The 22,336-nt window shown below is 37.0% G+C and overlaps 1 non-coding gene across 1 annotated transcript; it reads right to left on the reverse strand.

The window, feature by feature from the left end:
- Positions 1-16,899: 16,899 nt before the first annotated feature.
- Trnar-acg (transfer RNA arginine (anticodon ACG)) lies at positions 16,900-16,972 on the reverse strand. The gene has a single exon. It is a non-coding gene; the product is annotated as a tRNA-Arg (tRNA).
- Positions 16,973-22,336: the final 5,364 nt, after the last annotated feature.

Consider the following 22,336-nt stretch of genomic DNA (forward strand, 5'->3'; position numbering starts at 1 on the left):
ATTGTCTTTTTTTCTTTCAGTGCAATGTCATGTGATACTCCCTCGTGGCGCGCTGTGTGCGAACAACCTCGAGCATGGCCCCCACATGGAGTGAGGGGGGGAGAGAGGCTCCTCCTCTCCAATTTTACAGCCACGTGCTACATATTATAATTGCATGGTTTATTTCTTACCTATACACTCTTTTAAGAAATTTATTTTAACGTGAAAATACAGGATATAAATATGGTTACTATTTAGTAAGTCCAAACTAAGCTTTACTTATAAATAGAGACCTGCAAAATTCGCGGGTTCAATGACCTTCAGGATAGACTCCAATATCCTCTAGACACTCGGGCAAATGCCAACCTGTTCATCGGCTGCTGACTTGTGAGTCGTCTCGACCGAGTGTCTGTGATTCGACAAATTCTTTGAGCGAGGGTGTCTAATTGGCCCCACATTAATCCAGATTCACAGTGAACCAGTGGTAGAAGCAGCGCTAAGGTATAATGATTTGAATTTTAGCGTATCACGAAATGAATCCGCGAATTTTGCAGGTCTCTAATTATTATAAGATTATTTTACTTTAAAATAACCACAGCGAGTATGTAGGCTATATATAATACTAGATAATGCCCGGCATGCGTTGCAATGCCTCAATCCATTTTTTTTGTAATTTTTTAAATGTATACTAAGCATCTCTCTTTATCTCTCTAATTCTCTATCTCTCTATGTATATCTCTATAACTCTCTCTATATTTCTATTTATATCTCTATCTCTCTATATATCTTTCTTGAGGACCCGACAGACATTGTCCTGCCCAAATGTACTTTTTGTGAGATATGGATATGGCGGTAAGTATTTTTACGCTGGACATTTTGTATCTTCTCATTATACATACCCCTCCTCTTGGGCACGCCACTGTCGTTACCAAAAACCTTTCCCATGGTTACGCAGAAGGCAACAACAATGCAAAGGCCCGTTGCCATGGAGGCTAATTATCAACAATGCTTAGTTTTTTTGCTTTTAAAGCGTGTTTTTTTTTAGTTTTTCTTAACTCAGAATCGAGATAAAATATCCAATTGTGAATCTAAACCATCCTCGAATCCCCGTGAACTCACACACAAAATTTCATCAAAATCGGTTCAGCCGTCTAGGAGGAGTTCAGTGACATACACACGCACACAAGAAATATATATATAAAGATTACAATTAGAAAAAAATATCAAAAATTTATATTATATTACTATATATTAAAAATATGTTTAAAATTTTATGGTTTTACTTAAGGGCACATTTAAGTCCCCATAGTTAATATTTTACAACTAGGTATTTTTAAATTTTAATCAAGCTGTTACTTGTAGTGCTTAAATGAACTTACCATACTAACATATTAACATACTATGTATACCATTAACAAGTTAAAATAGCCAACCACAAACCTGTTAAAACGTAGGACGATGCGAAGTGGTGCGCCTGCAGTGGGAACATGTAGCTTCCCGCAATGTTCCGGAGCTGTTGAATAGAGTGTTGTCGGCACACTCACATCCTGAGGAGAACATTGACATCAGATCACCTTCCTCTCTCCTCCTCGGCCGCATACCTCACAGCTAGCTCCAATGACGTGATAGGCGCGTGGCACTGATTCCGAACATCGTCTGGAGACGGGATTCGATTCATGTTTCCGAATCTTAGTCATGTAACTTCCTCCACGTTGTTTCCAGTAGCTCTCGGCGCAGGATGGGTTTGCCTGCCTACTGTATATAATCCAGCAAACACTTCTCAGTCACTATTTATATTATACACCACATTCAAACTCTCATAGTGTACTTTCCCCACTAGAAGTAATGGTCGCGTCTGCGGCAGTCGGACCACGTCTCACAGCTGCGGTACGACAGTGCAGAGTGCGGTGGTCCCTGTCGCAGCAGCTGGCTTGGCTTCAGCTGCAGAGCGCAGCGCGCGAGAGGCTGGCCGCAGTAACGCCTATAACACACGATAACCTAGTTAGTTTTAAAATAACTTAAACCGCCTGCTCAGGAATTAACTTTTTCTTCCCCCTTTTCTTCCTGGACTGGTGGTGCAGCAAAAGCCACAAGTTTCTAGGGATTGTTTTTTTTTAATACTACGCATTATTAGAGAGAGAGAGAGGGAGGGAGGGAGAGAGAGGAAAGGGGTTGTGACATTAATTTTTACATTTTTTTTCAAATCCAATTTCTTAAAATATTAAAATATTGAACTTTGGTTCTAATATGAAAATAGGGGAAGGCGGGGTAACTGCACTCACTTAACTTTGACACATTATATTTCTGTTAATAATGTTTAAAAAGCAATGTAATTAATTTGTAGCAAAGCGACATTGAGTCAGTTTAAATATATCCGAGTATTGGTACATTATTTAAAAGGGAAATGTGGTTTTTTACTTAAATTATTAAAATATGTATTGCGTACGATTACCTGACATGAGTGGGTAATCGTACGCACTAAATTTATGTTGCGTTACCCTCTATGCCAATTCTGGTGCATACAAATTTTACCGAATATTCTCTGAATGGAAATATTATTTTTTTTAATATGGCAATGTACCTAAACAATAAAATACACTTTTTGTACTATACTGGGGACATAAAAATTTATTTTATTTTCAAATTAAATACATACATGATTTTATATTTATCTACAGTTTTATTTTTTATTTTTCATAACCTCTAATTCAAGCTTACAGTTAAGTATTTTTTAAATATTTTTGTAGGTACTCGAATGAAATTATATATAGTTTATAACGTATCTTACTCATTATATGCATTGTTAATGAACAAATAGGGAGAGCTAACACAAAACAACACACTTACACACTGACAAACCATAGTTGCAAATATATGGAAAAATTGAATTTTCATCAAAATAACTAGGTAATCACCGTTTTTTATTTGACAAAGAAGTAGGCTATTTCACCATTAAAGTTATTAAAATAATTATACTTTCACTTGACGAAAATCGCATACAAAATTTGAATGATTTTCTGCAGCACTACAGTTTGAATGGACCCAGCCCGAACACCTGCCACAGCGGTACCACAGTTCTCTGTCCTTAACAAACTCTCCACAAAACATACAGATCTCATTAGTACTATTTTTGTTGGAAAGATGAAGCCACCATATCCAAATCTTCAATGTCATCATCTTGACAAAGATCTTTTGTATTTCCTTTGTTTTTGCTAGAAGAAACGGACGAATCGCTGAAAATATTTTTCTTTGTTTTCTTCTTATTCGTTTTTTTTTTTTTTAGCTTCCCTGTATCATGTTCAGCTTGTGTTTCCTTTATTATTTTTCCTCTTTGTTTCCACTTCTTCCAGCACTGTTTTTTCTTGGAGTGGCTGTTAGAATTTCTGAACACCGTTTTCGTGTCGGTGCCTTCCTGGTCCCTGCAGTCCTTGATGTCGATGGTTTTGTAACTGGGGAAATTAGTATACATATTTGTTTGTTATTTTCATAATGTACAAAACCATTTATATGATCCATTTAAACATAACAATTAACAAATTTCGCACGGGTGAATGAAATGCAGTCGAGAAACTGGTACGCATCCCTGCGTACGAATACCCCAAACGACGCCATGTCAGTTTACTGACAGTCACAGTTGAAACGATCACAAAAGTACAAGCCCTTACCGCGTTAAATTATAGCAAAAACACCACTAATTATTGATAAACACCAAAAAATCTCCAAAAGTACACAGGTTTTCCCTTACCTCGAATGCAATGAATGCAGCATTTTATTGGAAAAATCTCCGATTTAAAACAAAAAACACGTATATCTGACACAACTTCTGCCGCACGCCATTGCAACTTGACTAGAACTAAGTTACTCCTTTCGCAGCATGGTAGCACCGGCGCTCCCGCGTGCGTCTCCTCTTCTTTAGCCAGACACTGACGTGCGTACCATTACCCACTGCGTCCATATATCTAAATAACCAATAAAATAAATAGCAAAAATATTAAATAAATATATCGAGCATTATATAATTGTGAAAATTAAATTTTATTGATAATTATTCATCATGTTATTTAGAATCAGTAATGTTAACAAAATTGGACGGTAATTTTTCTTTACTAGGGATTATAAATATTATGAAAACTGGGTTGTTGTTTCTTCAGAGCTGCTTCTTGATGTAAATGATAGTCATATTTGTTTATACTCAACACGGATGTACTTGTGGTTTCTTGTGACTAAAAAAGCAAGGCTATTTCACGGATTATCTACACTCCAGTAGAGACTCAACACAATTCATTGTGCGCTTTAGCCAACACAAAGTTTTTTTAACTGGCTTCATCAAGTTTATTGCTGGGATTGAATCGTCTAGGGCGTGCCTAAGAGATCTGCGGTTCAATCACTATAGTAAACGTAATGTATGTGCGCTTCATACAAATTGCTTAAATATTATTTAATAAAATAATCGTCCCTCAAATCATAACTAATGGCCTATGTCGATATCCTGCTGCTGATCTACTTTTGCGGCAAGGAAATTTTTTCAAAGTTTTTATTTATATAATTACATAAAATAAGATGATAAACACATTTAAATATTTTGAAATATAGTAAAAATGTATAATTGTAATTTTTTCACATGTTTTGTTTTTCAAAATTGTTCTTATATTTGTGGTAAGTGGAAGGAAAAGTAATATTTAGAGAACTGCAAAATTTGCGAATTCATTCGGTGATAGGCTAGAATTCAAACACATATACCTCTTAGATGATTTTGCTATTGGCTTACTGTTCATCTGGACAAATCTCAACCAGTTATAAACCCTCAACCAATCACAAACAAACCAGCTGAGACGACTTACAAGCCGGCAGCCAATGAACTTGCGTTATTTGCCCGAGTGTACAGGGGTATGTGCAGTCTATCCTGAAGGCCATCGAAACCGCGAATTTTGCAGGTCTCTAGTAATATGGAACTTATTATAAGGTGGTCTGGGCCGAGCATAGTCAGCTCTGAGTTGGCGGCTCCAGCGAGGCGTGTGCTGTGTCACTCAGCAGTTTACTCTCTTGTATCTAGGTTCGCTCTGACTTGCAGCGTGTGTGAGTCCCGAGAGGGCAGCACCACGAGGTGTGCAGGAGTAAGGGAGAACGTAACGAACGATGGAAGAGAGCAGAGCTACTGTTTAGCGAGAGCAGTGGTAGACTAGTCATAGTTGCATAAAGGGATAATTGCATAGGGACATGCTTTAGACACACTTTAATATTCGAGTGGTAGAGAGTAGCGAGTACAGTAGCCTGCGTACCTGGCAGTGAAGTACTGCACTCGGGTCGCGCACGTTGGAAGCCTCCGGGCCGAAGCTGGGACAGATGGACCACCCAGCAGCCGCATCTGTAAATTGCAGGTCTGTACAGAGAGCAGTAAATATATTGATTTGTGAAACTAACGAGTGTATGGTAATTTTTAGATACACCTTACGACTTCCAAATCAAATCGATAAGTCGAAGATACAGAATGCAACCCAAGACGATCCTGACCTTCCCCCCTTACTTCCAGAGTTTTCTCTGGTAGTGTCAGAACGAACGGTCAAAACCTCCAAAGCCCCTCTCCCCCCAACCCTCGCAAAACTGATTTATTTTATAAGTTTACGAAGATTTTGAGCTTCACCTGGTAACAAACTCACCTAGTTTCCTGTGGCGTGGTACAACCGGATAAGTTTGCCGAAGATAGGTCTGATGCCTTTGTTCTGCCTCCGTTTTCAGCTCATTCTCAGAACTCACATGAAGACAGCAGTTTTTATGGGGAAAAATTTCAGCAACACGATTTTGACTTACAACCAGAAAAAAATAGAGAGATCTATTTAAAGTCCGATACTCAAATACTCAGATAGTGCTCTTATTCGGCCAAATTATTGGCAAATTTTTAGTTAATTAATTTTTACAAAAATATATTTCTTTACACTCTAAATATTTCAATATAAATCTTTGGTATAACTGAATAATGCACCTTAAAACGGAACTTCTTACATATTTTCCTAATCTAAACTACTCTTATATTTTAACGAGATATATAGAGAATGTGTGAGTTGTTCTTGTTGTTTGTAATACGTAACTGGAAAACTAGCGGACCTATTTTATTTTCAAATTATTCCTCTGTAATAAAACTACATTTTATTGAATATATATACATACATATATATACGCTTCATTTTACTCAAAAATTATGCTTCCATAATATTGTTACCGATCGGTTATTTATCTTAGATGGAGTTTTGACTTTTTTTCTATGACCTATATCTTCTTTTTAGAAAAGTTTGAATTAATATAGCTGGAATAAGCCATTTTTGAGATAATATATGCTTCGTCACACTGATATATGGGTTCTGACGGTTCACAGCTTATTTTATGTGCGGTCAGTAACGAAATTATGTGCCAGTCAGCGTGCATGCCCTCACAATGGAGAGAGAGAGAGAGAGATAGAGAGAGAAGGGGGATGGGAAGTGTGCAGGCGTGTCTCATTAAAGGCCTTGGTATCCAGCAGCTGATGGTGGCGGATGTAGGGAAACCGCGCTTCAAACAGGCATTCACCTGCAAGATGGCGGAGGACCCGAGAGAAACAAGTCATCATGGGATAACTTCAACAGTTGTCATCTTTTGGTTTAATTAAATGAAGCTAGGATAATTTTAAATGTGTAGAGCTGGCAGTATAATCTGTGAGAAATTATATAAGACTAACTTTTATATATCATGAGGTAATATTTAAAGAAAAAAGTAAGTAAATATAATTTGTACGTGTATCATTAAGAATCATACAGTGTGACAGTTATTTGGTTGAATGATATGAGTAATTTTTGAAGTTCTTAAGTAGGGTTTTATTTAAGAGGAAAGTTAAAACCATTGTTTGATAGTTTGTAGGGCAGATACCTTTCCCAATTTGGAGAATTACGTTAATTCGGGTGAAGAAATTTAATTAATATAAAGTAAATGAAAATAAATATCAATCATTGTAAATAGTAAGTCATAAAATATTATATATATATACTGGTCCTGACAAACTAATTTATAATAATAAATTCTTATTAATATTAGGGATTTTATCTATCACGAGCATTAAAAGGCCCCGCTATCTCGAGTTTAGCTTTGCGAGTTTGTTCCTTTTGAAGTTTTTAGAAAATTAATGTCTGTCTGGTTTCTCTCAGACAAGCTCGACCACGTGTCAAGGAGGTAGAGGTTTTATGTAAATAGTTCTGGTAAGTTCTAGGTTCACAGTCCAATTCAAATAGGTTGTCCCCGGTTTAAGATTTTATTAATCCCCAACCCCTAACCCTCAATCATTAACATCATCAATTCTACTGACATGATTTTATGTAGTAAGAAATGTTTGTTACTAAAACCTGAGAAAAACATGTAAATTGGGTCATTGTTGGTTTGTTCTAATTTATTCGTTACAATTACAAACATAACAAAAGAACCATATTGCGCTAGGTATGCTGCGCGAACCTGTATATAGTGCAAACATGCATTCATATAAGAGTATCGTATACATATTGTTCCGAGGATAGTACATGTGAGGCAACGAGGCCGGCCATCTCTCCATCTTGCCCGCGCGCTCGCCTGTGGGTGGGGCGCGTTCCACAACCGTAACACGGGGTTTGCAACGGCGCCTCGTTACCCCCTTACCACACTCTGCCAAACCTTCCACTATGCTTTCTCATTGAACTCTCTGCAGCTGTGGAGGGTACGGTACATTCCCAGAGCCTCGCCTGCGTGGAGTGGCTTAACTAGAACGCCATTGTTCTGGGAGCTTCGGGTGTCGCGTCGGCCCTAATGACGCGACACTTCGAAAGGGGTACGAGACAGTGCCAGAAGGGGGCTGAGAGGTATAAAAACTACGTTGCCAGCCTTCGAGGCAGTGTTGTGAAGAGAGCTAGCGACCCCTTTGTAAGTGAAAGCGAACGATGAGAAACGGGCTCCGTGTACGGTGTCTGGTGCATTATAATGGACGGACGAGTGAGTATTGCGAGGCAGTGTGTTAGGACAGAGGTGCGAGGCAAGATACGAGCAGAACGGAGAACCACTTAGAGTTGAACTCCAGTGAAGAGAATAAACTGAGAACTAAACAGCCAAGAAGAATTTAAGAATGAATTGAAGAGGGAAATAAGGCACAGCCAAGAAGAGGTGAAGAATGTGAGAAGAGCATAATTGGCGAAATGTAGAAGGGCCATGGAAAATTTAAAAGCCACAAGAAGATATGGGAAACGATTTGGTGGTGTCCCAAGAAGACATAGTGTGAACTAGTGGCTACTCAACACTAAATACAGAAGATTGACAAAACCAAAAATCAGTTTGAAAGAAAAAGTAGATAGTTTAGAGCTGCATCTCGCACAGCAAGAACAGCAACTTGTCCGTCAGGAGAAACAGCTCATCCAGCTCGAAGAGGCATCCGAGCGGTAATAGAAGCTGTAACCAAGCAGGGCCGAAAAAAGACTAAAGAAGCTTCAGATTCTGCAAGCCGATAGAGAATTGATAGCCAATATTCGTGAGCAGTATACAGGTGACAGTTTCGAGGAAGAGAAGGCTACAACACATGTATTGGCCCTGTGGGGACCCTTGCTCGAGCTGCTTCAGACCATACCATTCCCGGATCAAAAGGACTACGGTGATTAGTAGAAGCCCATAAAAATAAAATTTAAAAAAATTTTTAAAAAAAGATTCTACCAGCTTGCGAATTCCTCCCCTTTGATCAACAAGGATAAAGTCCTAGCACAAGCCAGAATTATTTGTAATGTTTATATTTCCTTTTTAGTTATTTATATTTTCATTATTTTTTTATTTAGGTTTTTTTTTTTTTTTTTTTTTTGTGATTCACAGATATTCATTTAGAAAAACGTACGCTAGTTTTCCTTGTGCTCCTGATTATTCATCTCAATATTTTGTTGTTTTTCTCCATGTTCTCCTGATTATACCTGCCAATAATTTGTTGGTTTCTCCAAGTTCTTCTTGTCATTTAATGCGACGCTTATGTTGGTTTTCTACGAGTGCTCCTGGTAATTTCTGAGACATATATATATATATATATATATATATCATTATATATATTATGAATTTTGTTTTGATTATATGTGCAATGATATGATACAATATTAATTAAATAAATACGAATTATGACAGTTGCGAAATAAATTGTTTGAAATTAAAACTAATTTTTATTTGATCATTATATTATTACTTTGCAAATATAACTTACTGAGTTAAGATATATATTCTACTAGTGTGAATCCATGTATGACAGGTGAATTTATTTAAACATATATGAATCTATATTAATAAAAGAGTTTCTTTGTCTTCTGTCCGTAGATCGCTTTCTGCTGAGGCCAAGAGCCGTGGTATTCTGTATGTGTAGGCTATCCTCCAGGGGGGTCCGTTTGCATACTGAAGAGATGTTCTCAAAATTATTTTTAATTTTATTTTGTTTTAAACAATATTGGACATTTTCTAGATTTTTTCCATGATAACGGCTATTAAATTGTTAACGCTCTATTCGTATCTTGGCAACGGCTATTGCATTGTTGATGCCTCATTCAAATTCTGATCTTAATCCAATTTTTCTGTAATTATTATCTTCACCATATAACTAACACGTTAGTATATTGTTAGGTTAAATAAATGAAAGTTCTAAAGCCATTAAAAACTTGTGAATCCCAGATTGAGTCATTGGTTTACACTTCTTTCCGTTTATTTTATTTTCTACAATATTTTGTTTCGTCAGTTTTCAAAATTTAATTATATATATATATTCTTTATATTTGCGGCAGTGGCGTATCACGAGGGGGAGCATGCAACACAGCCTTACATGTAAGCTGTATTATATGAACTTAAAAAAAAATCTCTCCGCAAATATTTCCATTGAACTTACAGTGGTAGGATGTGAAGTTTCAAAAAGATAAAGATTGGGCTTAAAGTAATCTCCGGATTTCTAAGCTACTGAATAATCTCATAAATTGTGTAAGACGAAGGGGTTGGAATTGATCTTGTGACATTTGCCTTATGAAAGTGATGCGTTAAGAAGGACGAAGTAATGAATAAAAAAGTGAGAATAAAATGGGGAAGGCAGAGCCATAATAAAAAAGTAAACCTTTTAACGATCATTAGTTTCCTTCTAAAACCAGTATTGAAAATCTCCTAATCAGCAAGCTTAATGAAGACAATGGAGCTATAACCCAACTAATAGGAAACAACGATTTATGCTTTCGATGAAGATTGTAGTTAAGATAATATTCAGAATGGTCTCTGTACCAAGGCTTTTTTTATGTGACCCCAATAATATTAAGCAGCATTTAAATAGAAAACCGACTCCAGCAGATTTTACACAAACAAATTTGAAGTATACGTATTATAAGTATAATGAGAGCAAGTTAAAAGAAAGTTTTTTAATGTTTACGTCAAGTAATATGACTGATTTTATAACAAATATTTTGTAAGACATTGCTAACTTAAAAATTGTTTTCCTAAAAACATACGAGATAAAATTTTAAAAAATTGTTTTGTTTTCTTAATTTTTTAAAACAAATATATATTTCTTAAATAATTTATAAATATTTAATTACAATTTTCAAAGAATAAATTCCACTTGTATTCTTATTTATTCTTATCAAATATTTGGCTCCTCAGCCATTTTCCGGTAAATGTTTTTTCAAAAATATTTTTATAATATTGTATAGTATGTTTTCTCCTCAAGTTCAAGACTTCAAAAACACTTAACTCCTCAAGAAGTTTGGACAAGGTATAAATTTCAATGTTTAAGGTTCTTAATTATAAATTATAATTTCAATTTTACATATTAATTGAAATATTAAAGGAATGTCAAGGATTTTAAAAAGGAAGACTGATTTACGTATGAAATATCAAAAAGAAAAACTAATATATATAGAAAACAATCAATCAATATGACAAGTATATACAAATGGTGCATAATTTTATAATGTAATACGTATAATACGATAACTCTAAAAGAAACTTAATTCTCTGGCATAATGAAAGTATACTTTCTAGTACAAAAAAACACGATGTCATTTGTTAATTGGTAGTAGTCTTACGGAACGTCTGTACTGGCCGCATATTATTTTGTTACGCGTTTATGCAAATTTTTTATTTGCTCCTATAATTTCATGGCATGTTTAAGAACCCATAAACCATTTACAGAGGGGATTAGATTGCAAAACATTTTAAAGTATTTTTTGTTGCCAAATAATGACGCGAATTACATAGGCTCCAAATAATAGGGCAACATAAAGTGAACAAATAAAAAAAAAAAGTGAACAGTTCAGAGAAAACAAAAGATTACTTGGTTTTTTTTTTATCCTTTTTTGTTATATTTTTCCTACTATGAGTTTTTACACAAACAAATTTGAAGTATACGTATTATAAGTATAATGAGAGCAAGTTAAAAGAAAGTTTTTATATGTTTACGTCAAGTAATATGACTGATTTTATAACAAATATTTTGTAAGACATTGCTAACTTAAAAATTGTTTTCCTAAAAACATACGAGAAAAAATTTTAAAAAATTGTTTTGTTTTCTTATTTTTTTAAAAGAAATATATATTTCATAAATAATTTATAAATATTTAATTACAATTTTCAAAGAATAAATTCCACTTGTATTCTTATTTATTCTTATCAAGTTCAAGACTTCAAAAACACTTAATTCGAAATTTTGTAGCCAAACGGTAAAGCTGTAAATGCATGAAAACTCGGATTGCAATCTTTATGCTGTAATTCTCGTTTAGTTTCGTGGTTCCCAAAAGCGGGAATGGTCCTTACCATTATATTTAATTCCTAAACTTCTTAAGTGCTAACGTGGCGTTTCAAATACATATATAGTAATATAATTACATTATGTGATGTCTTATGCCTGCTTTAGGTGCACACTTGCATCATCTGCGTGCGTACGTCCCCAGACTCTGTGTGTGTATATAAAATTTACTTGTAGCTACAAAACTAACCGGTCTTGGAAACTATTCGAAAAGTTGGAAAATATTTATATCACCCGAAGACTAAGCCTTTGGGAGTTCTTCCGTGCTATGCGTGCTAGATATGAGTGTGCCAACCATAAAAGCAAAAATTCGTTTGAAAAACGGATGAAGGACAGTTTTGTTCTGACTTCTTACGACACAATCTACTAAAATGGTTGCGCAAAATGTATAGAGAACAATACTGTAAGGAATTTGTTATTATTTTACTAACGAATATTTGAAGCAGGTAAATTGATGAATTTGATGTAACGCCGCCAGACGTTGACTATGGCTGAAAACTTCGCTAGGATGTGGGTTTGTTGAGCAAGCAGGGTGCGGGGGAGGGAAAGATTGTTGATGACGCGCCGCAAATTGAAGAATAATTCGATTGTCAGCTGTTGCTTGGACCGCCTTGTTGCCAGGAGGCGGCTGACGAATCGAGAGGTAATTGTATAACCCCGAACGTAATCTTATGTTTGCAGGTTCTTTTCTTTTTTTTTTCTTCTGATGTTTGCAGTTTGTGAACACGTGATTCTCTTCGACATGGCGGACAAAGTGGGCCTGGCCGGACCGTAACGATCGGGTTCCGATGTGTTGGTATAAGTAATAAACACTTTGTCGAGGAAGTGTTGCTGAAAATTGTAGTTATTAAAGTAAGTATAGTGCGGGGCGGGTACCCGCTGTGTTATTTGTTGTCCGCGCGCCCGTGAAAGGATGTTAATACTCCGTCTTCGGAACAGGCCGTGACGCAACAACACAGACTGTAAACAAAAGAACATTTTCCCCCGTCGGTACGATATGAGACCGAACAATCGACGAGAAAAAATTTTTTTTTCCCTCCGGCAATTTTCGTTGAACGGTTATCGAATTGCTGTTTTAGAAGCTCCGTACAAGGTAGGTACACGCATGCGCCGCTCAGTGATTTCCGATCCGTCACGTGGGGGAAGGTCGCGGTCGCAGATTGCTGCCAAGGGTTATTTATTGTTTATGTTGTGGCCAAGTAATTTATGGTTTACTTTCGTATCAAGATTCATGGCCGTGTGCATGTACCGAAAAAAAATTATAAAAATGAAATTGCTTGTAATTTTCTCCCTACTCTGCCAAATAAACTCAAGTAAACATGCCAATATATCTTTAGTGTATTCTTACGAAAAACTTATATATAAATTTAAAAATTGTAACACAAAATATTTCTTCACTTTAATCGCTTTAAATTTTTATACGGTTCCGACGTAATGGACACTAAGGAATCAACATTTAAGATTTAAAGCCGTAAGTGGTCCTAGCTCAGCAAGTTTCATCTGTGTCACAGCTCATGAAAATGCTGTGAACTTAAAGGGTGAGCCACCGAGGTCAGTCATCCCTGCAACGTACAAAAAATCCATCCTAAAATTAAGTATTATACAAATTTTTAGTAATTTAAAATTTTCTAACGTATGATTTTTAAAACACGGTAAGTTGTTTTAAAGAAAAATTAAAATATATTATAGTAATTATTTATTTTAACAATTAAAGTGTAAGCGGTCGTAATTTTCTGACACCAAAATGAAAGGGACCGAACGTTCTTAAGGTAGGGGTGCTGTCACAACTTAGAAACACATAACTTAGAAACACACAAGAGAGAATCTTCTAAGGTTTGCCTGTTCTAAGTTGTGTGTTTCTAAGTTGTGGTAGTTATAAATTATGACTTTCTAAGTTATGACGTTTCTAAGTTGTGTGGTTCTGCGTGGCGTGTTTCTAAGTTATGTGTTTCAAATTATGACAGTTCTAAGTTGTGTGTTTCTAAGTTGTGATAGTTCTTAGTTATGATTTTCTTAGTTATGACGTTTCTAAGTTTTGTGTTTCTACGTTGTGTGTTTCTAAGTTGTGATAGTTCTAAGTTATGATTTTCTTAGTTATGACGTTTCTAAGTTTTGTGTTTCTACGTTGTGTGTTTATAAGTTATGCGTGTTTCTAAGTTATGTGTGGTTCCTCTTAGGGTAGCGTAGCGAATGTTCTGACACCATGAGTGTTAAGTGGTCTAAAAGCAGGCCAGGGCGATGCACCAAAGAACACATGAGCGAGGCTCGGCGTACGGACAACGACAACTGCGCAATGCTGGTTCTTCAACATAGATTAAATTAAAAATTAAAAATATCCTGTAAAATATATTCCCTTACAAACATGGTAAATGACACATGTGGATTTATATTTGTTATCACACACAATTAATGTTAAAATGATCAATGTATAATTTTTAAATGTACAGTGGTTTTATATACATGACTAGTGCATTATACAATTCAGAAAAAATTAACAATGACCCAGTAACTGCAGAAATCCATAAATATTCACCAAAAAAACATTAAATCTCATTAGCACTTATTCAACACTTCCTTGGCAAGTGTTATTCCCATTACGTCACGATTATAGAGAGTTAAAGATACTAAATGTTTAATTAATAGGTCGTGGGTTCTGTAATAATCTGGATCGCTTTGATTATATGATAATTATCATAATAAATTAATAATAACATTTAATATAGCTGTACAGAACACATTGTATTTTATGAGGTGTTAATTACAAAAAAAAATATTTTTGAAAGTAATAAAAAATTTAAAATTAATGTGTTTATAAATTTACTAAATTTATTCAGTTAAATTAAATGTTGGTTGTTGTAAATTCACACCTGCATGTATGTATAAATGTATATATAGCAAGGAATAAAACACTTCTTTAGTTATGGAAGATTTACTAAAAATTTGTCATTGCATTTTTACAATTATAATATTATTTTATTTTGTACATGAGATATAATATATACTTACACCAACACGTGTATTTATAAAATTACACTTACATCTTTGGAGTTACTGCTGTTACATACATTTAGTGTAAAATTAAACGACTGATTTTAGAATGTGGATTTTATAAACGCAGTGTTGACGGTCGGTGAAACTATCTGCTGTAGCAGGCAGAAAGCACAAGGAATAAGGTGGACACTAATATAGGGAGAAATGAGACAGATTATCTAATAGCTCAACGCTAAATCCATACAAAACTTTACAAGCTATTGAATTTTACTTATAGGTATTTAAGGCATCAAATATTTTATTATATTTAGTTTCAAATTCCCAAAAAAATCTCAATTTCTTATAACATTTCAATATGAGATACATAAATGTTATAATTGTTATAACGTGTTGCGAGGGTTGAATCAGTGAAACGAAGGACAAAGCATGGCGTGATGAAAGTGACCGGAATGCTTGCTAAAAGAAATCTCACTCAGTGAAAGGAATTTTTGTGAAATATGTGTGAATTTGATAGGCACTGTGTTTGTTGTATAGTACAAAGACAGAAACCTTAAAATTATCGATACACTTTTCTTCAAAATACTGTCGTTATTTATATGACCTGAATAAAATGATACACGGGTCTATAAGCAAATTGCAGGGCTGCTAACAAAACAAAAATTCCATATTTTCCTCATAAATATTTTATACACGTTTATACTTTTTATCGAATATCAACATATAAGGATAACATTTGGACATATAGTTAATGAAAAACAAAAATCATTAATTTACTTAGCCTTTTTTATATGTATCAAAAGCAAGACAAACCAAATACATTCATGTTTGACAAGTTTTTGACCTTGTATCATAAATACACGAAATTTCAAAAGCATTGAGTTTCTACTCTTTGTTGTATTTTGATTACTCGACGGCGCACAAGCTGGTGCGTTAGGCAGTGCTAGGTTGTCATATTGATTTGTGAGCTGTTCCTTCTGCGGGAGGATACATATGATAGAATTAATTGACAGACTAAGCGAAGGTAAAAGTTTGTAAAATAAAATTGAACAACTTAAAATGTATTGGTTTTTTAATGTTTTTATTTAAATGTTATAACGGTTTATGTAAGCTCATATTGTATACTAAAACATTATAGAAAAATCTTTTTTCAGCTTGAAACACTTTTTTTTTAGTCTGAAACATGCTGCTACACTACAACTTCCTTGAAGACAGAGAGAGTCGGTAACAGCGCAATGTTAAGGGCGCCGTCTGGTTGGTGTGTGTGTGTGTTAGTGAGGCGGGATGATAAGTGCGACGCTCGCTGGTGCTTCTAGCGCGGTGTCGCATCTAAGCGCAAGGCTGTGGTTGGTGCGTCGGGAAAACTGTGAAATTTGAGTGGTGACCGTAACATGAAATAGTGGAGAAATTATGATAAAGGTGTAATGCAAGACCCTTAAGTGTTTTCAAGAATCTGTACCGGTTGTTTTACGCCTAGAAATTACTCCGAAAACACGCATTTTAGTCATTTTAACTCTTCTTAAAATACAGTTTAAAAATTAGTCCGAAATCAAAAACCCTTTTCTGCCCTCAGTGAACTCTCGAATGCTTTTTGTAAACAGACCCCACGCGGCTATCTTGAATAGTTTTGAAATCGCGTTGTTTTTCCTGAATTTCTGCACACCCTACATATGTGTGTCTGGGCAGACGGCGCCCTTAAGTTAACACAACATTTATTTTCAGTCGCAATGCATGAACCTGAGGTAGCACTGGTCTAGGTTGAGTGCTGGAATAAATATATTTTATTGGTCAAAACATAAAAATTAAGAAAATATAAAGATTTCTTTAAATGCACAGAGAGTTGAATAAATTAACTTTGTTCATATAGTTGGAGTAAAGTGGCCTCAGAGTAGGGCGAAAATTTATATTGCATCAGTTTTTTTTTTCTTCAGTTGATATATGTATTTTAAAATCAATCCTTACACCTTCGCTGAAAGAGCAGCTAGGATGGTAGGTGTAAAAATAAATAAATTTTATTCACATTAGTGAAAAAAGCGAACTATTTGCAGGTAAACGTTTTCTTTGTGGGCATTGTTGACTCGTAGTATTAATTCTTGCTTTAAATCTTTCTTCACATTAATCTATAAAATATAAAAAACAACACTCGACCCTGCCAGGATTCGAACCTGGAATCTTCTGATCCGTAGTCAGACGCGTTATCCGTTGCGCCACAGGGACAGCTACATTTTTATTCACTGCAAGCACATAGTTATTAGAAGAGAAGCTACCATGTTAATAGTGTGATACCTTTAGGCTGGTGTAGATCTATACGTTTCCGCCGCTGCGGCTAACCTGGGGCTCGATTCTGAAACGCACACCGCGAGTAGGCGGTAGGCGCGAGTGTAGCCTGCCGGCCGTGTCGTGGTGTTCTCTAATACTGCTCGCTCTATACATTCAGAGCGTCATTTTACAAATTAAACATTTTACCAAATTAAAAAAGTAATAATCACTCATGCATAAAGCAATAAATAACCTGGCTATGCCTTCTCGTGACCCCTGAAACAGACATGGTTAAAAACAAACATCATAAACACCAAATTATATAATTTGAATGACACTCAAAACTAAATTTAGTTTGGTGCAGTTGCAGTGACTATTTGTCACATATTATTGATAAACATTTTTAATTTTATTATAAAATAACAACTAAAGTGAAAGATGGTTTCTACCGATGCAAAAACGCAAACATGTTGTGCCCTTTAGTTGCGACATGAATGTGCAAAAAGTGGCCATTGACTCTAAATTAACTTAAAATGATTAAGTTAGTACTGGTTAGTAAGCATAAATCATGGGGGTATGTTATTTGCGGTGGATTTCCTTTGGCCCAGAAAGCACACAAGTCGCCCCGGACAGGTATACTGGCCGGCCTGGTCTCGCTCGGGCCACCGCATGCCTCTCTGCTTCCTGGGTATTGCTGGGTTAGAGGCGGGGCTGCCTTCCCGGAGAGACCGTTTAGGCCCGGTCCACACGAACGGCCAGTGTGCGGGACGGGAGCTGCGCGGCGCCCGCATAGCAGTTGCGTGGTGCAGTCCACACGAGCGGTCAGTGTGCGGCTGATGTCTGCCGGCATTACCATTTTAGAGTTCAGTCATTAGATGCAATGGATGCACGCCATAGTGCAGTACTTGCGTACGTAGGTATTCAGGTGTTAAAAATAAGAAAGTCGAATCTTAAGCACCTATTGGGTACATCCCATAGTGAGCAGTCGTTTGTTACAAGGAACTTTTTATTGCAAGAAGACGAAATGAAATTTTTTAATTACTTCAGAATGTCGTCTGCAAGCTTTCATGAACTGCATGAGACTGTGAAGACTGCAAAAGCAAGATACAAACATGAGGCTGGCTATACCTACAATGGAAATGATGGCTTTAATGCTTAGTTAAGCGTGTTTCCTTTTTCTTGTACTAACTTGTACTAAATGGCCATTTACATATCGCAATAACTTTCTTAGACAATACAGGTTTGTTTTAAATATGAGAAAGTTAAAAATATAATTGTATTGTAGGTGTATTTATACAATTCTATTAATATTGTTATGTACAGTACGCACTGGAAAACAAATATGTCCTTAAGTCTGAAAAAATTCTTTCGCACAGCTATTCACGTACAATAAAAAATTAAAGATAATAAATATGAAAATTGATATTCAAAGTGTTTATTTATGGTATGCACATTAGGAGTCATCCGAGAATGCAGACAGTTCGGTGTCACATGGTGACACGATGGAACTACATGAAGTGAAAAGCCGATTTTCTGTAAGCTCGCTGTTTTGGCTTCCTTGTATTTGTGACATGATGGGTATACATAGGTTTTGCACTTTGTACCTGGAGGTGTCCATACATAGGTGTTGGAGGTGGGTGGTACACACTTGTAAGTGGTGTCTGGAAAGCAGAAATGTGGTTTGGGTGTGCGGAAGTAGTTTGCAGTGGCTACATAGGAGCTGTATTTAGGGAATCAATTATTTGACCTGGTTGCAATGTTGCCCGTCTAATTTTTTGGAGTAAACCAGTTTCTGGTCTGTATACACTTCAACATCAACTTTTTCTACGTCAGTATCATTCATGGTGGAAACCAATTCTTACTAACTTGACAGCACACAGAAGACAATGATATCGCTACGGTTCCCCCGCAAGACTGGTGCGACCGCTCGTGTGGACGACTCGATATCTCACAACAGCCCGTAACAAAGTTGCGGCTGCCGCGCGGTGCCCGTCGCGCTATTGGCAGTGCGGGTGGCAGCTACAGCCGCAAGGCTGCCGCACCGCTGCCGCGCAGTGCCCGCCCTGTGTGGGCTGCTCTACCTATTTTACTGTCCGTAACAAACCGTGCGGGCGCCGCGCGGCTCCCGTCCCGCACACTGCCCGTTCGTGTGGACCGGGCCTTACTGCAGCCGCCGCCCGCAGACAGGCCCCATCACCGCACAGCCCAGGCGCCACCGGGCCTTCGGAGCCTTACCGGCGGCGCTGGTGGCCGCGGGCTTGTCTGTGCGGCCGAGCGGCGCCAGCAGCGCAGTCTGCGCAGTCAGTCTGTGACGAGTCTCAACCAGCTCACGAAGCGCCAACGTAACCTCCTGCCACTCTTGTCCTGTCCGCAGTCAGCGAAGCAGCAAGGGGTCCGAACACCTCCCTTCCAGGATTTAAAAGAAATAAAACCGAAGACAGAATAAGAGAATCACCGCAACTTAGCTACATAAGGTACACAGAGCTACAAAATATGTATTTCCTCTTGATTATAGCCCGACATGCTTTGTACAGAGAAGTGGCATAAATGTTTTTTTTTTTTCAATCAGTCTATACATAATGCCGGTTTGCACACGTGTTATTGTATGTAATGTCTTCCATGCAAACTTGATATGTGTGTTTCATAATGCATTTATTTTTTATTAATTTTTAACAAAATTCTCAAAACTTTGCTGAATAACAAAGTAATAAAATGTTGAAATATTAACCAAAGTAAAAAAAAAAATATTTCTTATTTTTTTCAAGCAAAATCCTTACTTAAATGTCTATATTAAAAATTTTGGAGTTATGAATGTCTACTATTTCCAGAGATTTTAATGTGACACTTAATTCCCTTTTAAAATTAAATAATCAAGCAAACTTACTCATCAAAACAATTATATAATGCTTATATTGCCCCCCCCCCCTCCTCCACCCAAAGCAAAACAAATCTTCACATATCATGTCTCCGGCCCTGACAGTGTTTTTAAACAAACATCATGCGAGTCTTTGTAAGTGACAGTTGTAAAATGGGTACCAATGAAACTACTTTATAAAATGGAATTACAGATTGTACTTGCGACTCCATATTAGTTTATATCCACCACTCACTCGTGCGTTGCTACATTATCGAGATTTTAGAATTATTCACTAAGTTGGAAGCAGCAAACCATACACAGTATAATAGTGAAATAGTGTTGCAGAATATACTAAGAAATACTGTAATGGATACATTAAGTTTAAATTTTTCACGTAAAACAGAGTCTAATTCTTTACATTTCCAGTCACACTCCTGCGGGACGTAAAACTTATATAGGTCTATGGCATTTCTCCTGGATCCTTGAGGTATTCATTTGGAGACTATCGCTCTTTTTGTTTACATGAAAAATTAGTTGTATAATATTGAGCGTAGTGTACTGTGGAATTTATTTACTCTTCTTGTAGTGTCACATGATATAAAAAATATATAAAAAAATGTTTGTAAGCATTCAGAAAATGTACAATACTGTGTACTAAATAACCGCATGAACCACCTCATAGTGTTATGATGTTTTGTGACCTTGACTGTCTAGTCGTCGCGATCATAAGGCGAGGAAGAGTGGCATTACCTGGGAGGTGCGATCTGGTAGAGCTTCTGTCTGAACCCTTCCACATAGGATTTATTTTTATTTTCTCCACATTCGTGCAGCATACTGGAATGTCAGGTGAAAAACATCTAAAAAAAATTCTCTTTGGTGCCAATATTATATTAGCTAATGATTGTCCCTTAAGCGCAGAGAAAATAATGCAGAAATAGAAACAAATATTTTAGTTTTGATTTTCTTCTGACGAAGGGAAAACGTGAATCCAAGGCTAAGGTAGGGGCAGTACCTGGATGGGCCTGGTTGGTGTCCGCTTCTCAGAATATACACACTCCTTTAGCAATGACGCAATGCCATGATGTGTTTGAATAAAGTCGTGGGAGCGAATTTCCCTCGGAAATGTCCGCCATGTTTCCCGCATGTGGGAATCCCGTGCCCTCGCCGAGTCGAGAAGTATCGCTGGCGTGTGGGGAGTGCGGCGGGGAGGGGAACAACTCCCTTGCGTAGCGACACCTGTATTTCGCGAATACATTTCGTGTCAAGGTATTTTACAAAACACTGTAGATTTTTCTTGTAATTATTGGTAGGTGCAGGCATTTTTCGCGAAAAGATCTGAGCACCTATTAGACTGCAACAAGGTATACCCGCACCTGTGGTTTCTTCCTTGTGATTGGCGGCCGTTTGCGAGAGAAGTCGTTGCCTTATTTGACCGAGCCACTCAGGACGCGTTTACTTCCGCACTGAATCACTGTGATTGGTGTTGTTACAAGCGATATGTACCTGGGAGAAACTCACCCAATGACGAAACACAGACGATGATAAAGCATTTTAACTTTCATCTAGTCTCGAAATCTTTTCGCGAAATCTGCATGCCCCTAATTATTGACTGTGGTCGGTGAATGCTGTTTTCCCGCACTTTACGGGGCCAATGAGGACGTAGTTACCGTACTGCTGCACGACCGCAATTCGCCAAACCTCTAAGAAAAAAGCTACAGTTATGTGTGAAATAGCGTGACACGAGATGTATTCGCGAAATACAGGTGTCCTTACATGCGGCACGGCGCGCGCGGGCTGCGGCTTGGAGACGGCAGAGGCCGCGGCCGGCGGCCATTGGGCCGGAGGCAGCCATCGACCGGCCAATCAGCGGCCGCGAGTAATCACACGGTGCGCCGCGGTGCGCTTACCCGATACACGGCTTGGCTCGAATGGCGGTTATTAGCAAGTGATTGGGCCGCGTGCGTGCGCTGGGGACCTTGTCTCCATCAACAGCGGAGGTCTCCTGCTCCTCCAGTCTGCAGGCCGCTGCGTGGAGGGGCGGCCCAGTGGCCGCATACACGCAGCTTCTGCTTTATATGTACACAGCAAGGCCCTCGACAATCTCAAAAAGTGTTAATTTTCCTATAACAATTTTTTCCTAGAAATTTTTATATTATTCCAACGATTTTTTTATCTGAAGTCATAGTGGTCGATTCTCTGAAAAAAAATTCACTAATAAATTTATTATAATTCAAATGCCTAAATTCAAGTCTGGTGGTTAAAAAAAGACTCTAAAATATTTTTTATTTATCGACGCCCCCACAAACCATTTTCTAAAGTCTAATTGTAAGCTCATAAACACTTAAGGGTTCATCAAAATCGGTCCAGTTGTTTTTGCGTAATGCTCGAAAAACCAAACAAAAAGACAATAAGACAAACAGTTATATTTTTTCAAACAAATATTTGCACTTCAATATAGTGCTGTT

This window comes from Bacillus rossius, chromosome 7 (genome assembly GCF_032445375.1).
Source record: "Bacillus rossius redtenbacheri isolate Brsri chromosome 7, Brsri_v3, whole genome shotgun sequence".
In the NCBI taxonomy this organism is placed as follows: domain Eukaryota; kingdom Metazoa; phylum Arthropoda; class Insecta; order Phasmatodea; family Bacillidae; genus Bacillus; species Bacillus rossius.